General features: G+C 42.7%; 1 long non-coding RNA gene and 1 other non-coding gene across 3 annotated transcripts in view; both read left to right on the top strand.

Annotated features, from left to right (window-relative positions):
- LOC104654390 overlaps positions 1-17,140 on the top strand; it is a 50,668-nt gene extending 33,528 nt beyond the window's left edge. For both annotated transcript variants that reach the window (XR_004053247.1, XR_004053246.1), the window contains 2 exons: positions 14,927-15,019; positions 17,083-17,140. This is a non-coding gene — a long non-coding RNA (uncharacterized LOC104654390). The remainder of the gene's footprint in view (positions 1-14,926; positions 15,020-17,082) is intronic.
- On the top strand, positions 10,011-10,114 carry LOC115893400. The gene has a single exon (XR_004053409.1). It is a non-coding gene; the product is annotated as a small nucleolar RNA U13 (small nucleolar RNA).
- Positions 17,141-20,027: the final 2,887 nt, after the last annotated feature.

The raw sequence follows: 20,027 nt of genomic DNA, 5'->3' as shown, positions 1-20,027 counted from the left end.
CTTTTACTCCCTCACATTCTTCATGTTTTACTTTCTTTAATCTTGGGATTCATGTTACTTTCCCTTCCTGTATTCTGTCTCCAGTAACTGAGGTATCTCCATAGTGCTTCTCATTTCCTTTTAGTTTCATTCCATTCACTTCCCTAACGTTCTCTCCTGCTTCTTCCTTGCCTCTTTCTCATTGAGCTCATGAAGTTCTCTCCACTGTCTCAAGACAAAGGTATCCCTGTTGGAGTAAGTAATCTTGATTTGCTTTCCTCAGCAAAAGTTCATGTTGGGGATCCCTGGTGCATTTTTTTTTTTTTTTTTTTTTTTTTTTGTCCCCCAGGCTGGAGTGCAGTAGTGCGATCTCGGCTTACTGCAAGCTCTGCCTCCTGGGTTCACGCCATTCTCCTGCCTCAGCCTCCGGAGTAGCTGGGACTTACAGGCGCCCGCCACCATGCCCGGCTAATTTTTTGTATTTTTAGTAGAGACGGAGTTTCATTGTGTTAGCCAGGATGGTCTCGATCTCCTGACCTCGCAATCTGCCCACCTCGGCCTCCCAAAGTACTGAGATTACAGGCGTGAGCCACCGTGCCTGGCCACTTTTTCTTATCCTCTTATTGCTATCTCCACTATTTACTGAAATTCATCTTCTTGTTTTTATCCAATCTCTTCTAATGTTCCCTGTATCCCCTCTTTGTCTTATAGAATTAGTTAATTCCCTATATTCAAAAGAGTAAATGTTACCAGATATTTCCCGTATTGCTTTGGTAGGGCTGCTGTAATGGAGTACCACAGACTGGGTGGCTTAAACGACAGAAGTTGTTCTCACAATTCTGAAGGCTATAATCCAAGGCCAATGTGTCCACAAGGTTCATCTCTTTTGAGGCCTCTCTTGGGGTTGTACATGGCCATCTTCACCCTGTATCCTCACAGGGTCTTTCCTCTCTGTGTGTCTGTCTTAATTTGTGCTTTTCATGAGGACACCAGTTATATTAGATGGGGCCCACACTAATGACTTCATTTTAACCTAATTGTCCCTTTATAGACCCTGTCTTTGTTTGTGCTGCTTTAACAGAATACCACAGACTGGATAATTTGTTAAAAAAAAAAAAAAAAGGCCGGGCGCGGTGGCTCAAGCCTGTAATCCCAGCACTTTGGGAGGCCGAGACGGGCGGATCACGAGGTCAGGAGATGGAGACCCTCCTGGCTAACACGGTGAAACCCCGTCTCTACTAAAAAAAATACAAAAATCTAGCCAGGCGAGGTGGCGGGCGCCTGTAGTCCCAGCTACTCGGGAGGCTGAGGCAGGAGAATGGCTTAAACCCGGGAGGCGGAGCTTGCAGTGAGCTGAGATCGGGCCACTGCACTCCAGCCTGAGAGACAGAGCGAGACTCCGTCTCAAAAAGAAAAAAAAAAGAAAAGAAAAGAAAAAGAGAAAGGAAAGAAAAAAACAGAAACTTATTTTTAGCAGTCTGGAGACTGGGCCAAGATCAAGATGAAGGCACAGGCAGGTTCATTTTCTGGTAAGGGTCCTATCTCTGCTTCCAAGATGGCGTCTTGAATGCCATGACCTCCAGAGGGGAGGAACGCTGTGTCCTCACGGGGCAGAAGGCAGAAGGACGAAAAAGGACAAACTCCCTTCATCAAGCCCTTTTATGAGGGCACCTCATTCCATTCATGGGGAAGGAGACCTCGTGGTCTAATGACCTCTTAAAAGTCCCACCTCTTAATACGATAACATTGGCAACACTTAAAATTTGGAAAGGACACACTCAAACCATAGCAGATTTTATCTCAAAATATACAAAAGGCAGTCACATTTGGCATACTAGGGGTTAGGACTTCAACATCTAAATTTGGGGGTGGGGGCAATATTCAGCCCATTCCATTGCCTATGCTTTAAAATCCGGATCAAAATTTTACTTCTTACCAGGCACAAAGGCACACACCTACAATCCCAGGCTACTTAAGAGGCTGAGGCAGGAGGACTGCTTGAGCCTAGGAGTTCACCTCCAGTCTCAGCAACATAGTGAGACTGTGTCTCTTTTAAAAAATTTTTTTTAATTTATTTTCTTCTTCTCCTGGAAGTTTCCTGATCCAAAGAGCTCACTGTGATTTGGTCCTTATAGAACTTGTATCGAAGTTTGTATCCTTGTCATTCATTGGTAATCAGCCTCTTGTTTTGCCATATTAACTTATTATGTGTGATTTGTGTTGTTAATTTCTTATGTTCTATTTTATCTACCAAATAAGATGAGATGAAAATAAACCACACCTTCCACTTTCCGAATCTCCATAGTGTGTGATACAGCACTTTCTTTGTTGTATGTTCTCAATACACAATTTTAATAATTTAGTCAATGTTCTGCCACTTCAGATTATCCTAAGTTCAAACTGTATGAAAGCTGTTCACCCATTAATTGTTTTCGGTCAGTCAATTCCTAAACGATGTGTTCTTTTTGAAAAGGGTCCTATTCAGTCAAATTAACAAGAATTCAGTTTGGTGAAATCAGAGCAGTTGTGGACCATGTTTGAGGTTGACCCTATTTAGGTCAAAACCAGCAGAAATTAGTGGTAAGGCTTTGATGAGGTCAATTCAGGAAGAGGTTTTTAATAAGATAATGGTCAGAGGGAAGGTGATGGAGTTCATTCAGCTGGCAAGAGGAATTTTGAGTACAGGACATCCCTGAGCTGCAAGTCAGGCAGAGGGACACTACAGATCCTGCTCGAGTCTGTGGCAGGGGAAGGAAGCATCCTCTCAGAGGACAGCGCCCCGGGTGAATCTGATGGCGGAAACATCCTCTCAGAGGACAGCGCCCCGGGTGAGTCTGATGGGGGAAGCATCCGCTCAGAAGACCGTGCCCCGGGTGAGTCTGATGGGGGAAGCATCCGCTCAGAGGACCGTGCCCCCGGTGAGTCTGATGGGGGAAGCATCCGCTCAGAGGACAGCGCCCCAGGTGAGTCTGATGGGGGAAGCATCTGCTCAGAGGACAGCGCCCGGGGTGAGTCTGAGAGAGAAACGCTGCCTCATTACTCAGCGGGTGCAGGAGCCCTTTTTACTGACTGCTGCATTGTCAGGATCCACAGCTGGTCTATGGACAAGATTTTATCTTCCTACCTGGAGGAAAACCCTCCTGACTCAATGAGTGTGGCCTTGCAGATGTCCTCAGTTTCCACTTTACCTGAGACTGCTTCCACCACTGGTGCCTCAATCCCCTACCGACTGGGTCTTGAAACATCTCTCCAATATTCCTAAGTGGTCCTCAAAGAACACGGGGCTTGAGGCCTTTCTCAGGTAGCCACATGCGCATCACTAACCATGCCCTCTCACAAAGCAGCACATAACTTCTTCCTCTTTCTCAACAGGACCCTTACCCCTCATCACCTTCCTTTCCAACCATGGTCATCCAAAATTACATCTACAGTCAAGGCTTATTAAATATTCACCATTTGTGGGGCACAGTGGCAACTACAGAAACATTTTTCTTTGACTGCAACAATTTGCTGACGTGTAGTACATTGCTTTTCTATTGCTGCATGACAGATTATTACAAACATAGTGGCTAAAAACAAATGTGTTCTCTCATAGTTTCTGCGGGTCAAGTGTGCAGGTGTGGGTTACCTCCATCCTCTGCTCTGGGTCTCACCAGCTCAGACATGGAGTTGTAAGCTGAAGCCATGACCTCATATGAGGCTCAGGGTCCTCTTCCAGGTGCACTGGTAGTTGGCACAGTTCATTTCCTTGCAGTACGTTGATTGCTATTGTCTAAATGTATGCATTCCCCCCTCCCAAATGTATATGTTGAAACTCTAACTCCCAAAGCGATGTTATTAAAAGGCGGGAACTTTGGGACGTGAGTAGGTCATGAGGGCGGAATTAGTGCCCTTATAAAAGAGTACATAGAGAGCTTGTTTGCCCTTTTTGCCCTTTGGCAAAGAGAAGGGGCCTGTCTATGAAGAGTAGGCTCTCACCAGACACTGAGTCAGCAGGCACCTTGATCTTCGCTGTCACAACCTCCAGAACTGTGAGAAATAAATTTCTGTTGTTTCTAGATTGACCAGACTAAGGTGTTCTGTCATAGCAGCACAGTCAGACTAAGACAGTGACCAAGGTCATTGCTAACTCTTGCTAACTCTCAGTCAGGGGCTGCTTTCAGCTCTAAGAGGTCACCCTCAGCTTCTTACCAAGTGGCTCCTGTAGCTACTCATACCTCTTCTCAAGGACTGTTTGATTTCTTCTATGCCAGCAGAGTCTCTCTGAGTCTTCACCTTCAAGAAAGTTACCTTCTTCTTATTTTTATTTTTATTTTTTGAGACAGAGTTTCACTCTGTTGCCCAGGCTGGAGTACAGTAGTACAATCACAGCTCACTGCTGCCTTGACCTCCTAGGCTCAAGCAATCCTCCCACCTCAGCCTCTTAGTAGCTGGGACTAGAGGCACACACTGCCACACCCTGCTAATTTTCAAATATTTTTCTGTAGAGATGGAGTCTCTCTATTTTGCCCAGGCTGGTCTTGAACTCCTGGGCTCAAGCAATCCTCCTGCCCTGGCCTCCTAAAGTGCTGGGATTACAGGTGTGAGCCACCATGCCTGGCCAAAAGTTATCTTCTAAAAGTTAGGCTCACCTAGGATTATCTCTCTTTTGATGAACTCCAGCATAACTAATTGATAACCTAATTGCATTACTTCCATCTATCAAAGTTCACCATAATTCTCACAGCCCTCATGAAGTCCTTTTGATTAACAACCCCTGATATTGACCAAAACTAACCCTCCTAGCTCCCAGGTATTCCAAACCATCTATCCGTTAAATATATACACGACACACTGTGTATCAAAAACTAGTATTCTATGTTTATGCTAGAAATATATTGACTGCTTTGTGTGACTGGCCAATGGTGTCAAAAAGCCTAAAGAATATTTTGTCCCCAGGAAAGCCTAAACACGATTAGAAACAGAAAACTGAAAGCTTCACTTGTTTCCACCCCCTCCAAAGGCTACAATCAATATTATGCCCTTAGACCAAGAGGTAAACTACACTGGAAAACTAAAGTGTCTTTTGGGGATTGAGTCGACAAGAGATGTAGTATCACTGTGATCCCAAACTCCAGGCCAGGCTAAAAGTATCCAGACCAGTGGTCTGGGAGAAGCTTTGCTTTCTAATGCAGAGGGTCTCAAACTTGAGTCCATCAGATCCCTCGGGGGCTGTATCCCTAAGCATCTTTCCCGGAGTTTCTCTTCAGTAGGTCTAGGGTGGAGCCTGAGAACTGCATTCCTAACAAGTTGCCAGGTGAAGCTATTGCTGCTGGGGCTGAACCACATTGAGAACCACTGTTCAGGAGGGAAGAACCAGTGGACGGAAGGTACAGAAAAGCTAGGTTTAGCTCAAGATCTGGTGGAATCTTTCTTTAAAGCAGCTACTATTCTTCAACAGTAGAACAGGCTCTTTCCTAAAACGAGTTTTCTATTATTGGACATAAGCAGACATTGAATAATTGCTCACTGGGGGATATTATAAAAATGATTGCTGCACTAGACAGTAGTGTCCTGAGAACAAGAAGCTGGGATTAATCTGGGAAGATTCATGCAGCAGAGGCACGTGGAGTCCTACTAGGACACACCATCAGGAAAAGAAGTGTAGATGCCACATGAAATATCCTTGGTATTAGGCCGGGCGCGGTGGCTCAAGCCTGTAATCCCAGGACTTTGGGAAGCCAAGACAGGCGGATCACGAGGTCAGGAGATCGAGACCATCCTGGCTAACCCAGTGAAACCCTGTCTCTACTAAAAAATACAAAAAAACTAGCCGGGCGAGGTGGCGGTCGTCTATAGTCCCAGCTACTCGGGAGGCTGAGGCAGGAGAATGGCGTAAACCCAGGAGGCGGAACTTGCAGTGAGCTGAGATCCGGCCACTACACTCCAGCCTGGGCAACAGAGCGAGACTCCGTCTCAAAAAAAAAAAAAAAAATCCTTGGTATTTTTCACCTGGGAGGGAATTTGAAATTTCACCAATGATAGATGTAAAGTTAAAGTGGTAATTAGGAAGCAATGATTAGAGCAGGGGTAGGAATAACCAGACCTGTATCATTCTAGAAAGGATTATGTGGTTCATAACTGAAGGGTGAGTAGAAATAAAAAATCAGAGCAGAAGGAAGGAAACCAAGACGTTCCAGGACGGTAATCCACAAGAGCTGGGCGTTCCATACAGTGTCTCTACAGCACAAGTCTGGTCAGTTGTTTCTAGATTGAAAGAACAGGTGGAGGATGGGGTGGCAAAGCAGGATCCCTAAAGGAAAGGAATTAAGCAAAACAACAAGTTGTACTAGAATCGCTTCTCAAATCTGCCTGATCATCAGAGTTACCAAAGCGTAGCTTTTAACAACTGCTGATCTCTGAATCCCATTGATTTCAAAATTAGCAATGGAGAGTCACAAGTAGCCAGAGGAAGACAGGAATCTGTAATTCTCACGCACTGCCCAGTTTGTAATTCATTAGCCCTGATGATCTCTACCAATGATGCCTGGTAGTTACACCTAAAGCTGTTTGGCAATAGAAGACTTGGGCCTTTGGGGTATTTCATATAAGCAATCCCTTCCAGTCCTCTTAATAAAAACAAAATCATCTTTCTGAGTAGGCCACTTCAAATGAAACAGAGCACATCCACTTTTACATTTGTTTTCTCTATATTGAACTACAATATAGTAATTTTATCATATTTTCATTAAAAAATTTAAAAAGACTTCTGCTTTTATAACAAATGGTTTAAAAACCATCAGATAGTTGTAGAAGGAGAGCCAGGCTTTGAAGACAGTTGTAGAAGGAGGGCCAGAATTTGAATCGCAGCACTACCACTTAACTTGCAGTAACCTTGGGTGAGTTGTGTAATTTTTCTGAGTCTCACTTTCCTTATCAGTATATTGTGGGAAATGATGCCAGCCTTGGAAGTGGTTATGCTCTCCTTGAGGTCATTGTTGTATTCCCAGTTCCTGGTACTTCGTAGTTGCTCACAGTACATTTGCTGAATGAGCTAATCTAATAGCTTATCTGTAACTAACACAGCCTCTGCTTAAGAAAAGGGTGTTAGTGTTAGGATTACTGCAAGCTTTCCTTTTCCTGTTTTTTTTTATAATTTTTTTTTTTTAATTTTGTTCATCATGCTAAAGTACTACATATGCTTGTACTCCCGATTTCCCAAAAAGATACACTGGGGAGGGTGTTGGGATTTAGCAGGGTAAGGTTGAGAGACGGTCAAAGGGGACTTCATTTTGACCTATAAATTGTGTAACTATTTCAAGGAAAATGTATTTGTGTATTATTTATTCAATTAGAAAAAAATAGAAAAATTGTAAAAGTAAACTACAAAACCTCCCTTGTATCACCCCATGAAAGCTCTGCTTAGGAGCTCATCTTTGATTTTTCACTTATAATTCTGCCCCCCAAGACACACACACCCATAATAGACAGCACATTTTCCATCTAATTAACATGTTTTCCTTCCATTGTACAAGCTGCCCTGGATTGCATAACCTGTTTCTGCTGGAGAAATATGTACATCTCTTCTTTTTTAGCAGCTGCCTCACCCTCTTTCATCTAAACCCTACATCTTATCATGTTCAGAACCATTTCGATTAATTTATTTAAGCCTCTTACCTTATCTCATTGTGAAAGCCTCTGCTTACCACATCTCTTTTTCTCAGTAGTACACACACTGAGTTTATTGCGGCCTGGGCACAGAGTGGCCTCTTAACCCTTTGCTGCCCCAAACTCCCTTTTTGACAGCTGTCAGTCCAAAATTCTCTTCCTGGCTGTCAGGACCCTTTGGAATAGCGCCTCATTTGACCTAGTACTTTCTTGCACCCAGAGGTAGACTCCTCCGCTCCTCTAGTGAATGATAAACTTCCTGTGAGTGGGGCCTGAGGCTTTAAACTGTGTATGTCTCTTTTGTCCAACAGTGCCCCTTGGTCATATTGGAAAGCCTCCTACTGCATGAGTGAAACTGGAGTTTTGATCTTGTATTAAAAAAAATTCATTTAGTCTCTACTTTTTGTCTCCGGTGAATAGAAGTTGCAACCAAGAAGCAATCTGTCGTTTTTGAAACAAGTAAATGGTCTATTATTTTTCAAGGTTATCTCTAAGCTCTGATAAAAATGTTTAAATGTTAAGGTTTTAGCTTTTCTTGGCCGTTGTACTTAAGCCTGTACTGAATTCTGCTCTGGGGCACCCTTTGGAGTTTTCCCTCTATTAATGTGGCTGAAGACATCTTTAACTTCTCCATTGGCTGTAGTAGAATATATTGATTTTGTAGTTTATTTTCACTGACAACTAAATCATTTGTTGGAAACATATTATTGGAGAAATTTCAATATCTTATGAAGAGATTTTGTTTTGTTTTGTTTTTTGGAATGTGGGGGATATTAGTTAGTAAAGACCATTGCTTTTGGAATTAAACCTGGGTTTGAATCTTGGATTTGTTATTTAGTAGTTGTGACTTTGGAATACTAATTTCACTTTTCTTTTCTTTTTTTTTTTTAGATGGAGTCTCACTCTGTCGCCCAGGCTGGAGTGCAATGGAACGATCTTGGCTCACTGCAACCTCCGCTTCCCGGGTTCAAGCGATTCTCCAGCCTCAGTCTCCTGAGTAGCTGGGACTACAGGACCGCGCTACCACGCCTGGCTAATTTTTGTATTTTTCAGTAGAAACGGGGTTTCACCATATTGGCCAGGCTGGTCTCGAACTCCTGACTTCGTGATCCACCACCTCAGCCTCCCAAAGTGCTGGGATTACAGGCTTGAGCCACCGCGCCCGGCCTGTAATTTTCTTTTTAAAGGCTGATTTGAGAGCTACTGCTACCCTAACACTACACTCACATTCAGTCCTGGTGAGTAAGAATAACAGGGCATGTGTTGACACACCAGAAACCGGGCTTAACAGGGGAGTGTGTCCTTGTGAATCACCATTCCTCAGGTGTGTCCTGGCTGAAAGCAGGCTGACAACCACTGATCTTCAGTCGACAGTTTTGTACCTTGATATTCTAATTACGTGTAGTCCTCCTTTGTTACATATGTAACTATAGCTTCCTAGGAACTTCTTGTAGGTACTGCTTTATCACATCGATCACCATGGTTTGCATAGTGAAATATAGAGATGGTAAAGGAATACACACACACACACACACACACACACACAGATATACGTACATATAGTAAAAGCAGGAATGAGAATATCTCATTCCCGAGATGGGCGGATCACGAGGTCAGGAAATCGATACCATCCTGGCTAGCACGGTGAAACCTCGTCTCTACTAAAATAATACAAAAAAAAACTAGCAGGGCGAGGTGGCGGGCGCCTGTAGTCCCAGCTACTTGGGAGGCTGAGACGGGAGAATGGCGTAAATCTGGGAGGCGGAGCTTGCAGTGAGCTAAGATCCGGCCACTGCACTCCAGCCTGGGCGACATTATTAGCAAATCTCATCACTTTCACTGCTAGCAGGCACAAATGATTTGACTGATGTTGAGAAACTGTCAGAAAAGGGCAATAAACTAAAATGTCTGCAAGGCCAGGCTGATAAATTAGTGAAGTGAACTGAATATGAGAACCCAAAGGAAGCCATTAGGAAGACCTTGGTGCACAAGAGCACACGTACACACACAAACACACACACACACCTCTAAACGTGCACATGCTCTCCAGCTCCAGCAAATCACAGGACCAGCAATGCCAGCTCCTCTAGCATCCCAAAAACAGCCAGAAATGTGGAATTTTGTGTGAGATCTCTGGATTTTATTCAAACCATTTTAAAACAGTACAAGACAGGTCAAACATGTTCACCATTTACAAGACCTATGGGCTATTAGTCTGTAACTAAACTTCTTCAGACCAAATGTCTTTGATTCCATACTCTTGTCAACAAAATCACTGAGCATGCATTAGAATATAATTTATAAATTATAAGCATGTACTCAAAATCTATAAATTAAATATTAATGCCTTTTTTCTCTTAGGAAGAAACCAAACAAATATTTTGATGCTTTTGCAGTTCATAAGCATGATGATTAGGTGTTCACATTCAAGTGTGGGATGTGCCATCCTCAAACCTCGCCACAATGTCAGCACTTTGCCCATCTGACATGAAAAAAAATCGTAGATAAATAGTTCTCACATTTCCCTTCTACACTCTCATGGATCCCTGTGAGTGTGCAATGCTGTGGAGACCAACACTTGGACCCTGAAAGCTGTAGGGATTGGAAGACGGGGACCTAAAGAAGTAAAAGTTAGTTCGTTTCTCCTGCTCTTCCACTCCTGACAAGTTCTGAATTCCTCTCCCAAAGCAGCCACTATAAAGAGTTGCTTTGTTTTTTTTTCCCTTCGCTGTGTATTTTTTGTTTTTATTAATTTATTCTAAAGAAACAGATTAGTAGTTACTGTGCACCAGACCCTGTTTTCGGCACTTGGGGACAAATACGACAAATAAGGCTGCCCACGTGGGACTTTACATTCTGTTAGGGGAAACAGCTAATAAAAAACTAAATATTAAATAAGGCCAGGCATGGTGGTGCACATCTGTAATCCCAACATTTTGGAAGGCCATAGCGGGTGAATCACTTGAGCCCAGGAGTTTTAGACCAGCCTGGGCATAAAAACAAGACCTCATCCTTACTTTAAAAAAAAAAAAAAAAAAAAAAAGGAAGGCCAGCAACAGCAACAATAGCAGTGATTCCCTTTCTTGTGTTTGTGTTCCTTTGCTCTGTGATTCTGAGTGTACTTTCTACTTTTGCTCTGACCTTGACCATGTGACTTGCTTTGACCAATGAAATACGACACAGTAGAGGCTTGAAGAGTCCTTGTGGTTTGGGCTCTTGGACCTCTGCTATCATGTGATGAACTAGGCTCACCTTCCTGATGAGGAGAGAAGCATAGTCCAGTCATCCCATCACCGCAGCCAACACCAAGACACGTGTCAGGCATTTGACTGAGGCCATCTGGAAGCAGTCAGCCCCAGCGAAACTGCCAACTGACCACAGATGCATGAGTGAGCCTGGCTAAGATCAGCCAGAAGAACCGCCTAGCAAAATTATGAACTAAATAGATGGTTGTTGTAAGCCACTGCGTTTTGAGTTGGTTTGTTATGCAGCACAAGATAATTTATACAAGCTGCAGCATGAACCAGATACCATGCTGGGATCTCTCTTTACCATCATCCTGGGGCTGTCCTCTGCTTTTTTCCTGTATTGGATCTCATATTTCTAGTAATCCATATCTTCCTCTTGCTTGGTTTCCTTCAGTGACTTCCCAAGAAAGAGTACATGAGCAGTAAATTAATTGTATGAAACCTTGCATGTCTGGAAATGTCTTTTTTTTAATTTTTTTTTTTCCGATTTTTGTGTTTAAGTCCTAATTTGGTTGGGAGTAGAATTCTAGGTCATTAACTATTTTCTCTTAACATTTTTCTCCATTGCTTTGTAGCCAGTACTCCTGTTCACAAGTTAAAAGTCTATGCCAAAAGATGATGAGATCACCACTTAGTATCTGAAATAAAAGGACAAAGCTGAATTTACTCCTTGCTCCAGTGAGAGCTATGATGCTCAGAAACAGTCTTTCCATGCAGAGCAGGGTACTAGAGTTTTGAGGAAGCATGATGAGTTCAGGGAGTTCAGAGACTGCATTAGGATGTTATCATTTGCAGAATCACAATTCCTTAAGGGAAACTTTGTTGATTGTTCACCACTCAAAGGTGTTTTTACAGGAGTGAGTTCATCTACCACTGGCTGTTTTTCAGAAACAAAGACCTGATCTGATGAGTTGGCTTGTAAAAGTGTGTACATTGAGGGGAATTGTGTTGATTGATTACATGGGTTTAAAACCAGTTTTTGATAGCTACTTCTTATTATGACTACAGAACAATTGCCTTTCCCTAAGTTTTGGGGAACATTTTTATTCTCATAAATTGCTGATCCTGTGTATATGACCTGTGTATTTTTCGCCTTTCTACAATCTTGCAGGATCTTCTCTTTGCCTTCAATGCTTGAAATTTCACAATGTGTGCATTAGCCTAAGACTGTATTCACTTAATACATTTTTCTGTCTGGAAATTCAGATTATTAACTTCTCTTCATTTTTTTCTTTTGGGTGCTCTATTAGTCCATTTTTCTGCTGCTAATAAAGACGTACTCAAGACTGGGCGATTCACAAAAGATAGAGGTTTAATTGGACTTACAGTCCACATGGCTGAGGAGGCTTCACAATCATGGCTGAAGGTGAGGAGGAGCAAGTCACATCTTACATGGATGGCAGCAGGCAAAAACAAAGAGCTTGTGCAGAGAAACTCCCATTTTTTAAAACCATCAGATCTCGTGAGATCCATTCACTATCACAAGAACAGCACGAGAAAGACCCATCCCCATGATTCAGCCATCTCCCACTGGCTCCCTCCCACAACACATGGGAATTATGGGAGCTACAAGATGAGATTTGGGTGTGGACACAGAGCCAGACCATGTCAGACACTAACACCCTTGACCAATTTCCTAATTGTCTTACATTTGTATCTCCTATTTTCCATTCCCTTTTCTTTTTGCTGGAAAAATTCTCCACTTTATATTCTGAGCTTTCTATTGAAAATATTAATTTCTAGTTGGGTGGATTGGCTCACATCTATTATCCCAGCACTTTGGGAGGCTGTGACTGTAGAATCACTTGAGCCCAGGAGTTTGACACCAACTAAGGCAACATAGTGAGACTCATTTCTACAAAACATAAAAAAAATTAGGCGGGCATACTGGCATGTACTTGTAGTCCCAGCTACTCAGAGAGCTTAGGTGGGAAGATTGCTTAAATCCAGGAGGTCCAGGCTGCAGTGAGCTATGATCATACCATTGCACTACAGCCTGGGTAACTGAGAAGGATCCTGTCTCAAAAAAAGAAACAAAGAAAGAAAATAAAATATTCCTTTCCGCTATGTATTTAATTTTCAAGACCTTCTGTATGCGTTTTGTTCCATTTATTTATTTGCTTGTTTATTTTTGCATAGAATTCTTTTCTTGTTTTGTGGTTATAGTAGCTTCTCTTTGTGAGATGTTTGACTTTTATTTTATCTTTATTTCCTTAACATTACTTTTTTTCTTTATTCATTTTCTATCTTCCGAGTTAAAGGCTTTCCTCACATACCTTATCATCTTTGTATCTGATAATATTTAAGAGTGAGATGCTGAAACACTGGCTGGAAGCCCTGAGAATATGAGAGCTGGGCTGCTCTGATGTGGGTTTCACTGTAAGAGCATCAGGGTGGGCTGGGTCTACTGAGGGAACTTCTGATGTCAATATCTTTCCAAGGTTAGGTCTTTCATAATGGACCAAGCATATTTCCCAGAGAAGACTCCATATCCTGCCTGGAGGGTGAAGGTCTAACTTTCAGTGTTGTTGGCCCAGAGAAGGAAAAGATGGATATGGTATGGGGTATCCCAGAAGCTAATATGCATAAATTCACTTAATCCTCTATTTTTAGTACTGTTCTCTCACACTCAAGTGCACTGGTGTTCTTCTAGTGTAGAACCATGTATTTTACTCCATTCTGAAAATAAGCTACCACTCTTTTGCCGGTTAAGGAAGGTGCAGTCTCTGGGATGCTGCACAGATCTGGGGAGAAGGCTAGGGATCCAATCCAATTCCTCCTAAAGAATACTTCCAAACAATCCTCCTTATTTAGTCCATATCCCTTTTACCCTCACTTCTTCAGGGACCTGCTGCCATTAGTTTCCAAGTCTTCAGATATGCTGTAAATCAGATTAGTTTTTAGTTTTCTCTTCTGCCTGATGGGATTTAAACTTCTCACATCTGCTCATTCTATCACTATGTGTTCATCTGTTTTCCAGCTTCCAAAATTGTCCCTTCTTCAGCTCTTGCCATCTATTGGGTTTAAGCCTTAAAATATCTATTTACTGGTAGTTTAACTGGGATTTCTGGAAGTCAACGACATAAAAGTGTATGTTAATCTCCTACCTTTACACAAAACTTGCTTTTCATTTTCCATTTATGGGAAGTGTGTTAATGGCTTCATAATTGAATCTAGCTTATAATTTATTTGTGATAGATCTAAAACTGGTTAATGAAAGACGGCGTCAATTATAGTAGGCTTAAAGCAATGTCTTTCTCCTTAAAAATATAGAAAAGAAAAAGCAACTCAGCACTAACCCAGTGAAGGGGGATACAGATAAGTCAAGATTTGTGTATGGGGGATGGGCACGGTGGATCATGCCTGTAATCCTAGCACTTTGGGATGCCAACATGGGTGGATCAACTGAGGTCAGGATTTCAAGACCAGCCTAGCCAACATGGTGAAACTCTGTCTCTACCAAAAATACAAAAATTAGCCAGGTATGGTGGCACATGCCTGTAATCCCAGCTACTCAGGAGACTGAGGCATGAGAATCACTTGAACCTGGGGGCAGAGGTGGCAGTGAGCCGAGATCACACCATTGTACTCCAACCTGGGCGATAGAGCGAGACTCTGTCTCAAAAACAAAAACAAAAGTTAAACAAAAGATTTGTGTATGGGAATATTCTTTCCATGCGTTTGTATGCCCTTGCTAAAATGCAGGTTGCATAACAGCTTTAATAAGAAAATTCCTAAGCCTGTGTAAACTTGTGGGAGGGGTGTAGTCATGCATAATCTCACACTGAAATCTGCCAAGGCAGTGAATACTATAGAATTCACAACTTCAGTTTTCATTCTGCCCCACAGCTCAGAGCTGGAAACATATGTGCTTATGAATCTTTGTCAAGTTAATCACTTTTTCCTTTTGCACCAAAAATTTAAAACAGACTTCTTAACAACTGTCGCTAGTGTAATCTGTTTACTAATCATATGATAAGTCACACTTGAGGTAAGTTACTGTTGTTCTGCAAGTTCCTGCTACTCTGTTAATTGCCATCATTTTTTTCCAGAGTCGTGCTCTCCTGCAGCCTTTGGGGATGGCTGGCTTCCATACCCAGAATCAATCACACTGCAACACTGAAAAAACAAAAATAAACAGGAAAGTAAGTAGAATCAGCTATTTCACCTCTTTGTAAAACGTCTTCTCGTTCTCGGCCTGAAACCATTATTTACCTTCCCAACCTTAAGAAAATCTTTCCTGCATTCTGCCACTTGTTGAAAGTTACCTTTGACCTTCCGGTGGTCTTCTCTCACTTCCATTCTCTTTCAGCCCTGGCAGCATTTGTGAAGATGACTCAGACCCTCTTTACTGAAAGATTACTTATAAAACAACTCACACATCATGAGCCCCCATAGAAAAACTTCATTTCCCGCCTCGAACAAACCCAAAGCTTTCCTCCTTTAACTATATCCTAATTGGTAATAACAAAAGCATATATTGAACAATGACTTAAATATTGTGCTAAGAACTTTACATATATTAACTCTTTTCACCATCACAGTGACACTATGAAATACAATCTATTGTTATACCCATTTTTATAAATAAGAAAATAGAATCCAGAGAGTTTATGTAATCTGCTCAAGGAAGAACACTGGTCAGTGGCATGCCGTTTGGTAATTGGTACCACCAATCATGCAGTCAGTTGTCCACACCAGAAACCTAATAATCAGGATTAATTGCTTTCTTTCCCTTTCTCTCCACATTCTTACCATCTCAGGCCAAGCTACCACCATGTCTCACCCAGACCACCGCACCATCCTTCCAACTATTTCCATTAATGTTCCTTTATAGACTATTCTCCATATAAATGACATATGAATTTGACAAATCCATAATCATAATGAGAGATTTTTTTTAAATCTCTTTTTTTTTTTTTTTTTTTTTTGAGATGGAGTTTCACTCTTGTTGCCCAGACTGGAGTGCAATGGTGCTATCTGGGCTTACTGCAGCCTCCGCCTCCCAGGTTCAAGTGATTCTCCTGCCTCAGCCTCCTGAGTAGCTGGGATTACAGGCATGCACCACCACACCCGACTAATGTTGCATTTTTAGTAGAGACGGGGTTTCCCCACGTTGGTCAAGCTGGTCTCAAACTCCCGACCTCAGGTGATCTGCCCTCCTCGGACTCCCAAAGTGCTGGGATTATAGGCATAAGCCACTGAGCCAGGCTGGTAAAAACCTCTTTCAAAAACTGACTTCATGCAGACAAAATAGTCATATGACTCAAAAAGATTTATTTTTATTGTGCAAATAACACAATTAATGATCCAAATCTTATGGAAATATGTGGAACACTACACACACACACACACACAAATGAAGAATACACAACAACACTTAGAACATTTACAAAAATTGGCTGGGCGTGGTGGCTCACACCTGTAATCCCAGCACTTTGGGAGGCCGAGGCAGGTGGACCACTTGAGGTCAGGTGTTTGAGACCAGCCTGGCCAACATGATGAAACCCCACCTCGACTAAAAATAAAAAATTAGCCAGGAGTGGTGGCACATGCCTGTAGTCCCAGCTACTCAGGAGGCTGAGGCAGGAGAATAGCTTAACCCGGGAGGTGGAGGTTGCAGTGAGCCGAGATTGCGCCATTGCATTCCAGCCTGGGTGACAGAGCAAGACTCCATCTCAAAAAAAAAAAAAAAAAAAATTTTTTTTTACAAAAATTGACTGTTTTATGTCTTAAAGTGAGTCAACAAACACCACAGTCATTATTATGTAGATCACATTCCCTGATCACAATATAATAAAGTTACAAATCAGGAACAAAAAGATAGTTAACCCCTCTGTGCGTTAACTCTTCTTTACTCTTCCCTCTATAAAAAGGAACTAGCATTTTCCAGCTCCCTTGGTCGCTGGCTCTGCAATGGGAAGCACTGACTGCAACCTGGGGCGGCACAGGGGGAAAAGGCAAAATGTTCTCCACTTCCTGTGGATTGCTATGGGGGCACAGGGAGAGGATTCCTTACAGAGAAATTCATATCCCAAAAAGCAAGTTCTGGTTTTGAGCCTCCTCCTTGTTTTGCTGACTTCTTTGCACTTTGTTCACCAATCTAACTTTTTTCTTTTCTTTTACCATTTCTGTATAATTCCTTTCCATATAATTCCTTGATTGATTGATTGATTGATTGAGATGGAGTTTCGCTCTTGTCGCCCAGGTTGGAGTGCAATGGCACGATCTCAGCTCACTGCAACCTCCACCTCCCGGGTTCAAGTTATGTTCCTGCCTCAGCCTCCCGAGTAGCTGGGATTACAGGTATGCGCCACCATGCCCGATTAATTTTTGTATTTTTAGCAGAGACAGGGTTTCACCGTGTTGGCCAGTCTAGTCTCGAACTCCTGACCTCAGTTGATCCACCTGCCTCAGCCTCCTAAAGTGCTGGGATTACAGGCATGAGCCACTGCACCTGGCCCCAATTCCTTGATGTTTGAAGAATCTGTAGCTCTGTTAGGAGCCTCCACTTGTCCTACCATCACCCCTGGTCTATATAATAATGACTGTGGTGTTTGTTGACTCACTTTGAGACATAAGACATAGTCAATTTTTGTAAACTGCTTTTTGAGATGGGGTCTTGCTCTGTCACCCAGGCTGGAATGCAATGGCGCGATCTCGGCTCGCTGCAACCTCTGCCTCCTTCATGTCTGCCTCATAAACTTTATGCCAACAGATAGCCTCTAAAACGTCTGTCTCTTGCCTTGACTTTTCTCTTGATCTTCTTTCCCATGTTGATAACTATGTACAGGACATCTCCACTTTACATTTTCAGAATGCCAAATTTTACATGGATAAAACTAAATTTACCATCTGCCTCCCCACTCTCTAGAACATGTTCCTAATGCGACACTTGACCCCAGCACTTTCCCACAAACACCCATCCTGGAAATCTCAGATACCCTGGGGGTACTGACTGCATCTCTGTCATTAATGGCTTTTGTTCCAAGCCCAGAGGCTGACAGGTATGTAAAGATTTTTCAAATGATTGTTAGACTCCTTTCTCTTTCTCATTTCCAGTCCCTTTCTTATTGATTGATTGATTGATTGAGACGGAGTTTAGCTTTTGTTGCCCAGGCTGGAGTGCAGTGGAACAATCTCAGCTTACTGCAACCTCTGCCTCCCAGTTTCAAGTGATTCTCCTGTCTTAGCCTCCTGAGGAGTTAGGATTACAGGCGCCCACCGCTATGCCTGGCTAATTTTTGGTATTTTTAGTAATAATGGGATTTCACCATGTTGACCAAGCTAGTTTCAAACTCCTGACCTCAGGTGATCCGCCCACCTCAGCCTCCCAAAGTGCTGAGATTACAGGCGTAAGCCACCGCTCCCGTCCTCTAAATTTTATACCTCTGTAATGCCCTCTCAAATCCCTTCTCCTCTTTCTATTTCGTTGTGACTAGTCCTCTGGCTGCTCACCTAGAAAGGCAGTGGAGAGGGTTGTAACTCTGGGAGTTGAATTATAACTAATCTAATGATGGTGTTTAACAAAAGCCGTGTTAAAGGCAAAGTGCTTCTGTTTCAAAAATTCTCTCAAACCCAGTTTCCTCTTGGCAACAATCAGCAGCCACAGCAACAATCAGCAACACAGAAGAAGACTTCTTTGACTAAATATGTGGGGAATTTCCTGACTCACGTAGCAGCAGACACCAGCTGGATGTCCTCCAGTTCAATTCTGACACAATCTACCTGGAGATAGCATCAGATTCTATTGGTTTGGGGCTTAGTCCCCAAAACTGCTCATTCCACAGACACCCGTTGCAAATCTGGGCCTCTGGAACTTCCGACCAACCAGCTTCAAGTTGGGGTTCCCACACCCTCTCTTTGTGTTGGGTTAATTTGCTAGAGCAGCTCACAGAACTCAGGAAAACACTTAAGTTTACTGGTTTGTTATAAAGGACTTTACAAAGGACACAGATGGAGAGATGCATAGGGTGAGGTATGGGGAAAGAGGCGTGGAACTCCCATCCCCTCCCTGGGTCGCCACTGTCCAGGAACCTCCATGTGTTCAACTATCTGGAAGCGCCCTGAATCCAGTCCTCTTGGGTTTTTATGGAAGCTTCATGATGCCAGCGTTCCTTCCCCTGGCTTACAGGGCAGGACCATCTCCGGAGAGGATCTTAAGACCCATAGTCAGAAAGGTGGGGTAAGATTAGAGTCCTGTCTTGGGGAAGGTGAAAGAAGGGCAGGAAAAGATCAGAGAGATTCTGTTTTCTCAATCTGCTCCTGAGGCCTAACACACCCAACCTTATAATGAAAGATTGTAATGAGGGCTCTGGGAGATACGGTCCAGGAACTGTGGACAGAAGTGTGTATATGTGTGTGTGTATATATATACACACACACAAAATAACACTGTAGCTTCCTAGCCAGCAAGAAGAGGAGGCCGACCTGATTGTAATGTCTTAATGTTGTTAACATAGCTGAGAAAAAAATGTTTCAATCAGATGGGGCATTGGCAATTGGAAAACAACAGCAAAGGCTATAAGGCCAGCGGGTCTGGTCAAGTTAGTTCAGGATGCCTCTCTGTAGTGATTATTTTGTTGGATTTAACTTCTCTAGAACCAATGTAACCAGTCTCTACATTTCTGGCAATCCCACACCGTTCCTTCAGTGATCCAGGCTAAAAATGTATAAATGACGGCTGACTCTTTTTCCCCTGTAGTCCTCATTATCCACTTGACTGAACCTTTCTGATGCTTACTCAATTTTTTTCTCTTCCCTCCTCCCAGCCAACCATCATTTCAGGTGCTTATTAAAACACACCCAGATTAATCCTCCAATTAGACCTCTGTGCCTCTTCCTGACCCTCCCAAGAGTCCTGCCCCACTATTACGTAATGACGTAAGACCCAAGAGCAAGTATAAGGATTCCCAGTGGTCTTTCCATCCTGGTATTTAAAACAGGCACCAACAGGCACAGTGCTCGCACCTGTAATCCCAGTACTTTGGGAGGCCAAGGCTGGAGGACTGCTTCAGTCCAGGAGTTCAAGACCAGCATGGGCAACATAGGGAGACCCCATGTCTACAAAAAATTAAAAATTAAAAACAAAACAAAACAAAACAAAAAAACTAACCACTTATAGTCCCAACTACTTAGGAGGCTGAGGTGGGA

This window comes from Rhinopithecus roxellana, chromosome 14 (assembly GCF_007565055.1).
Source record: "Rhinopithecus roxellana isolate Shanxi Qingling chromosome 14, ASM756505v1, whole genome shotgun sequence".
Lineage (NCBI taxonomy): Eukaryota > Metazoa > Chordata > Mammalia > Primates > Cercopithecidae > Rhinopithecus > Rhinopithecus roxellana.
The sequence above is the reverse complement of the archived record's forward strand: the minus strand, read 5'-3'. Positions and strand labels throughout refer to the sequence as shown.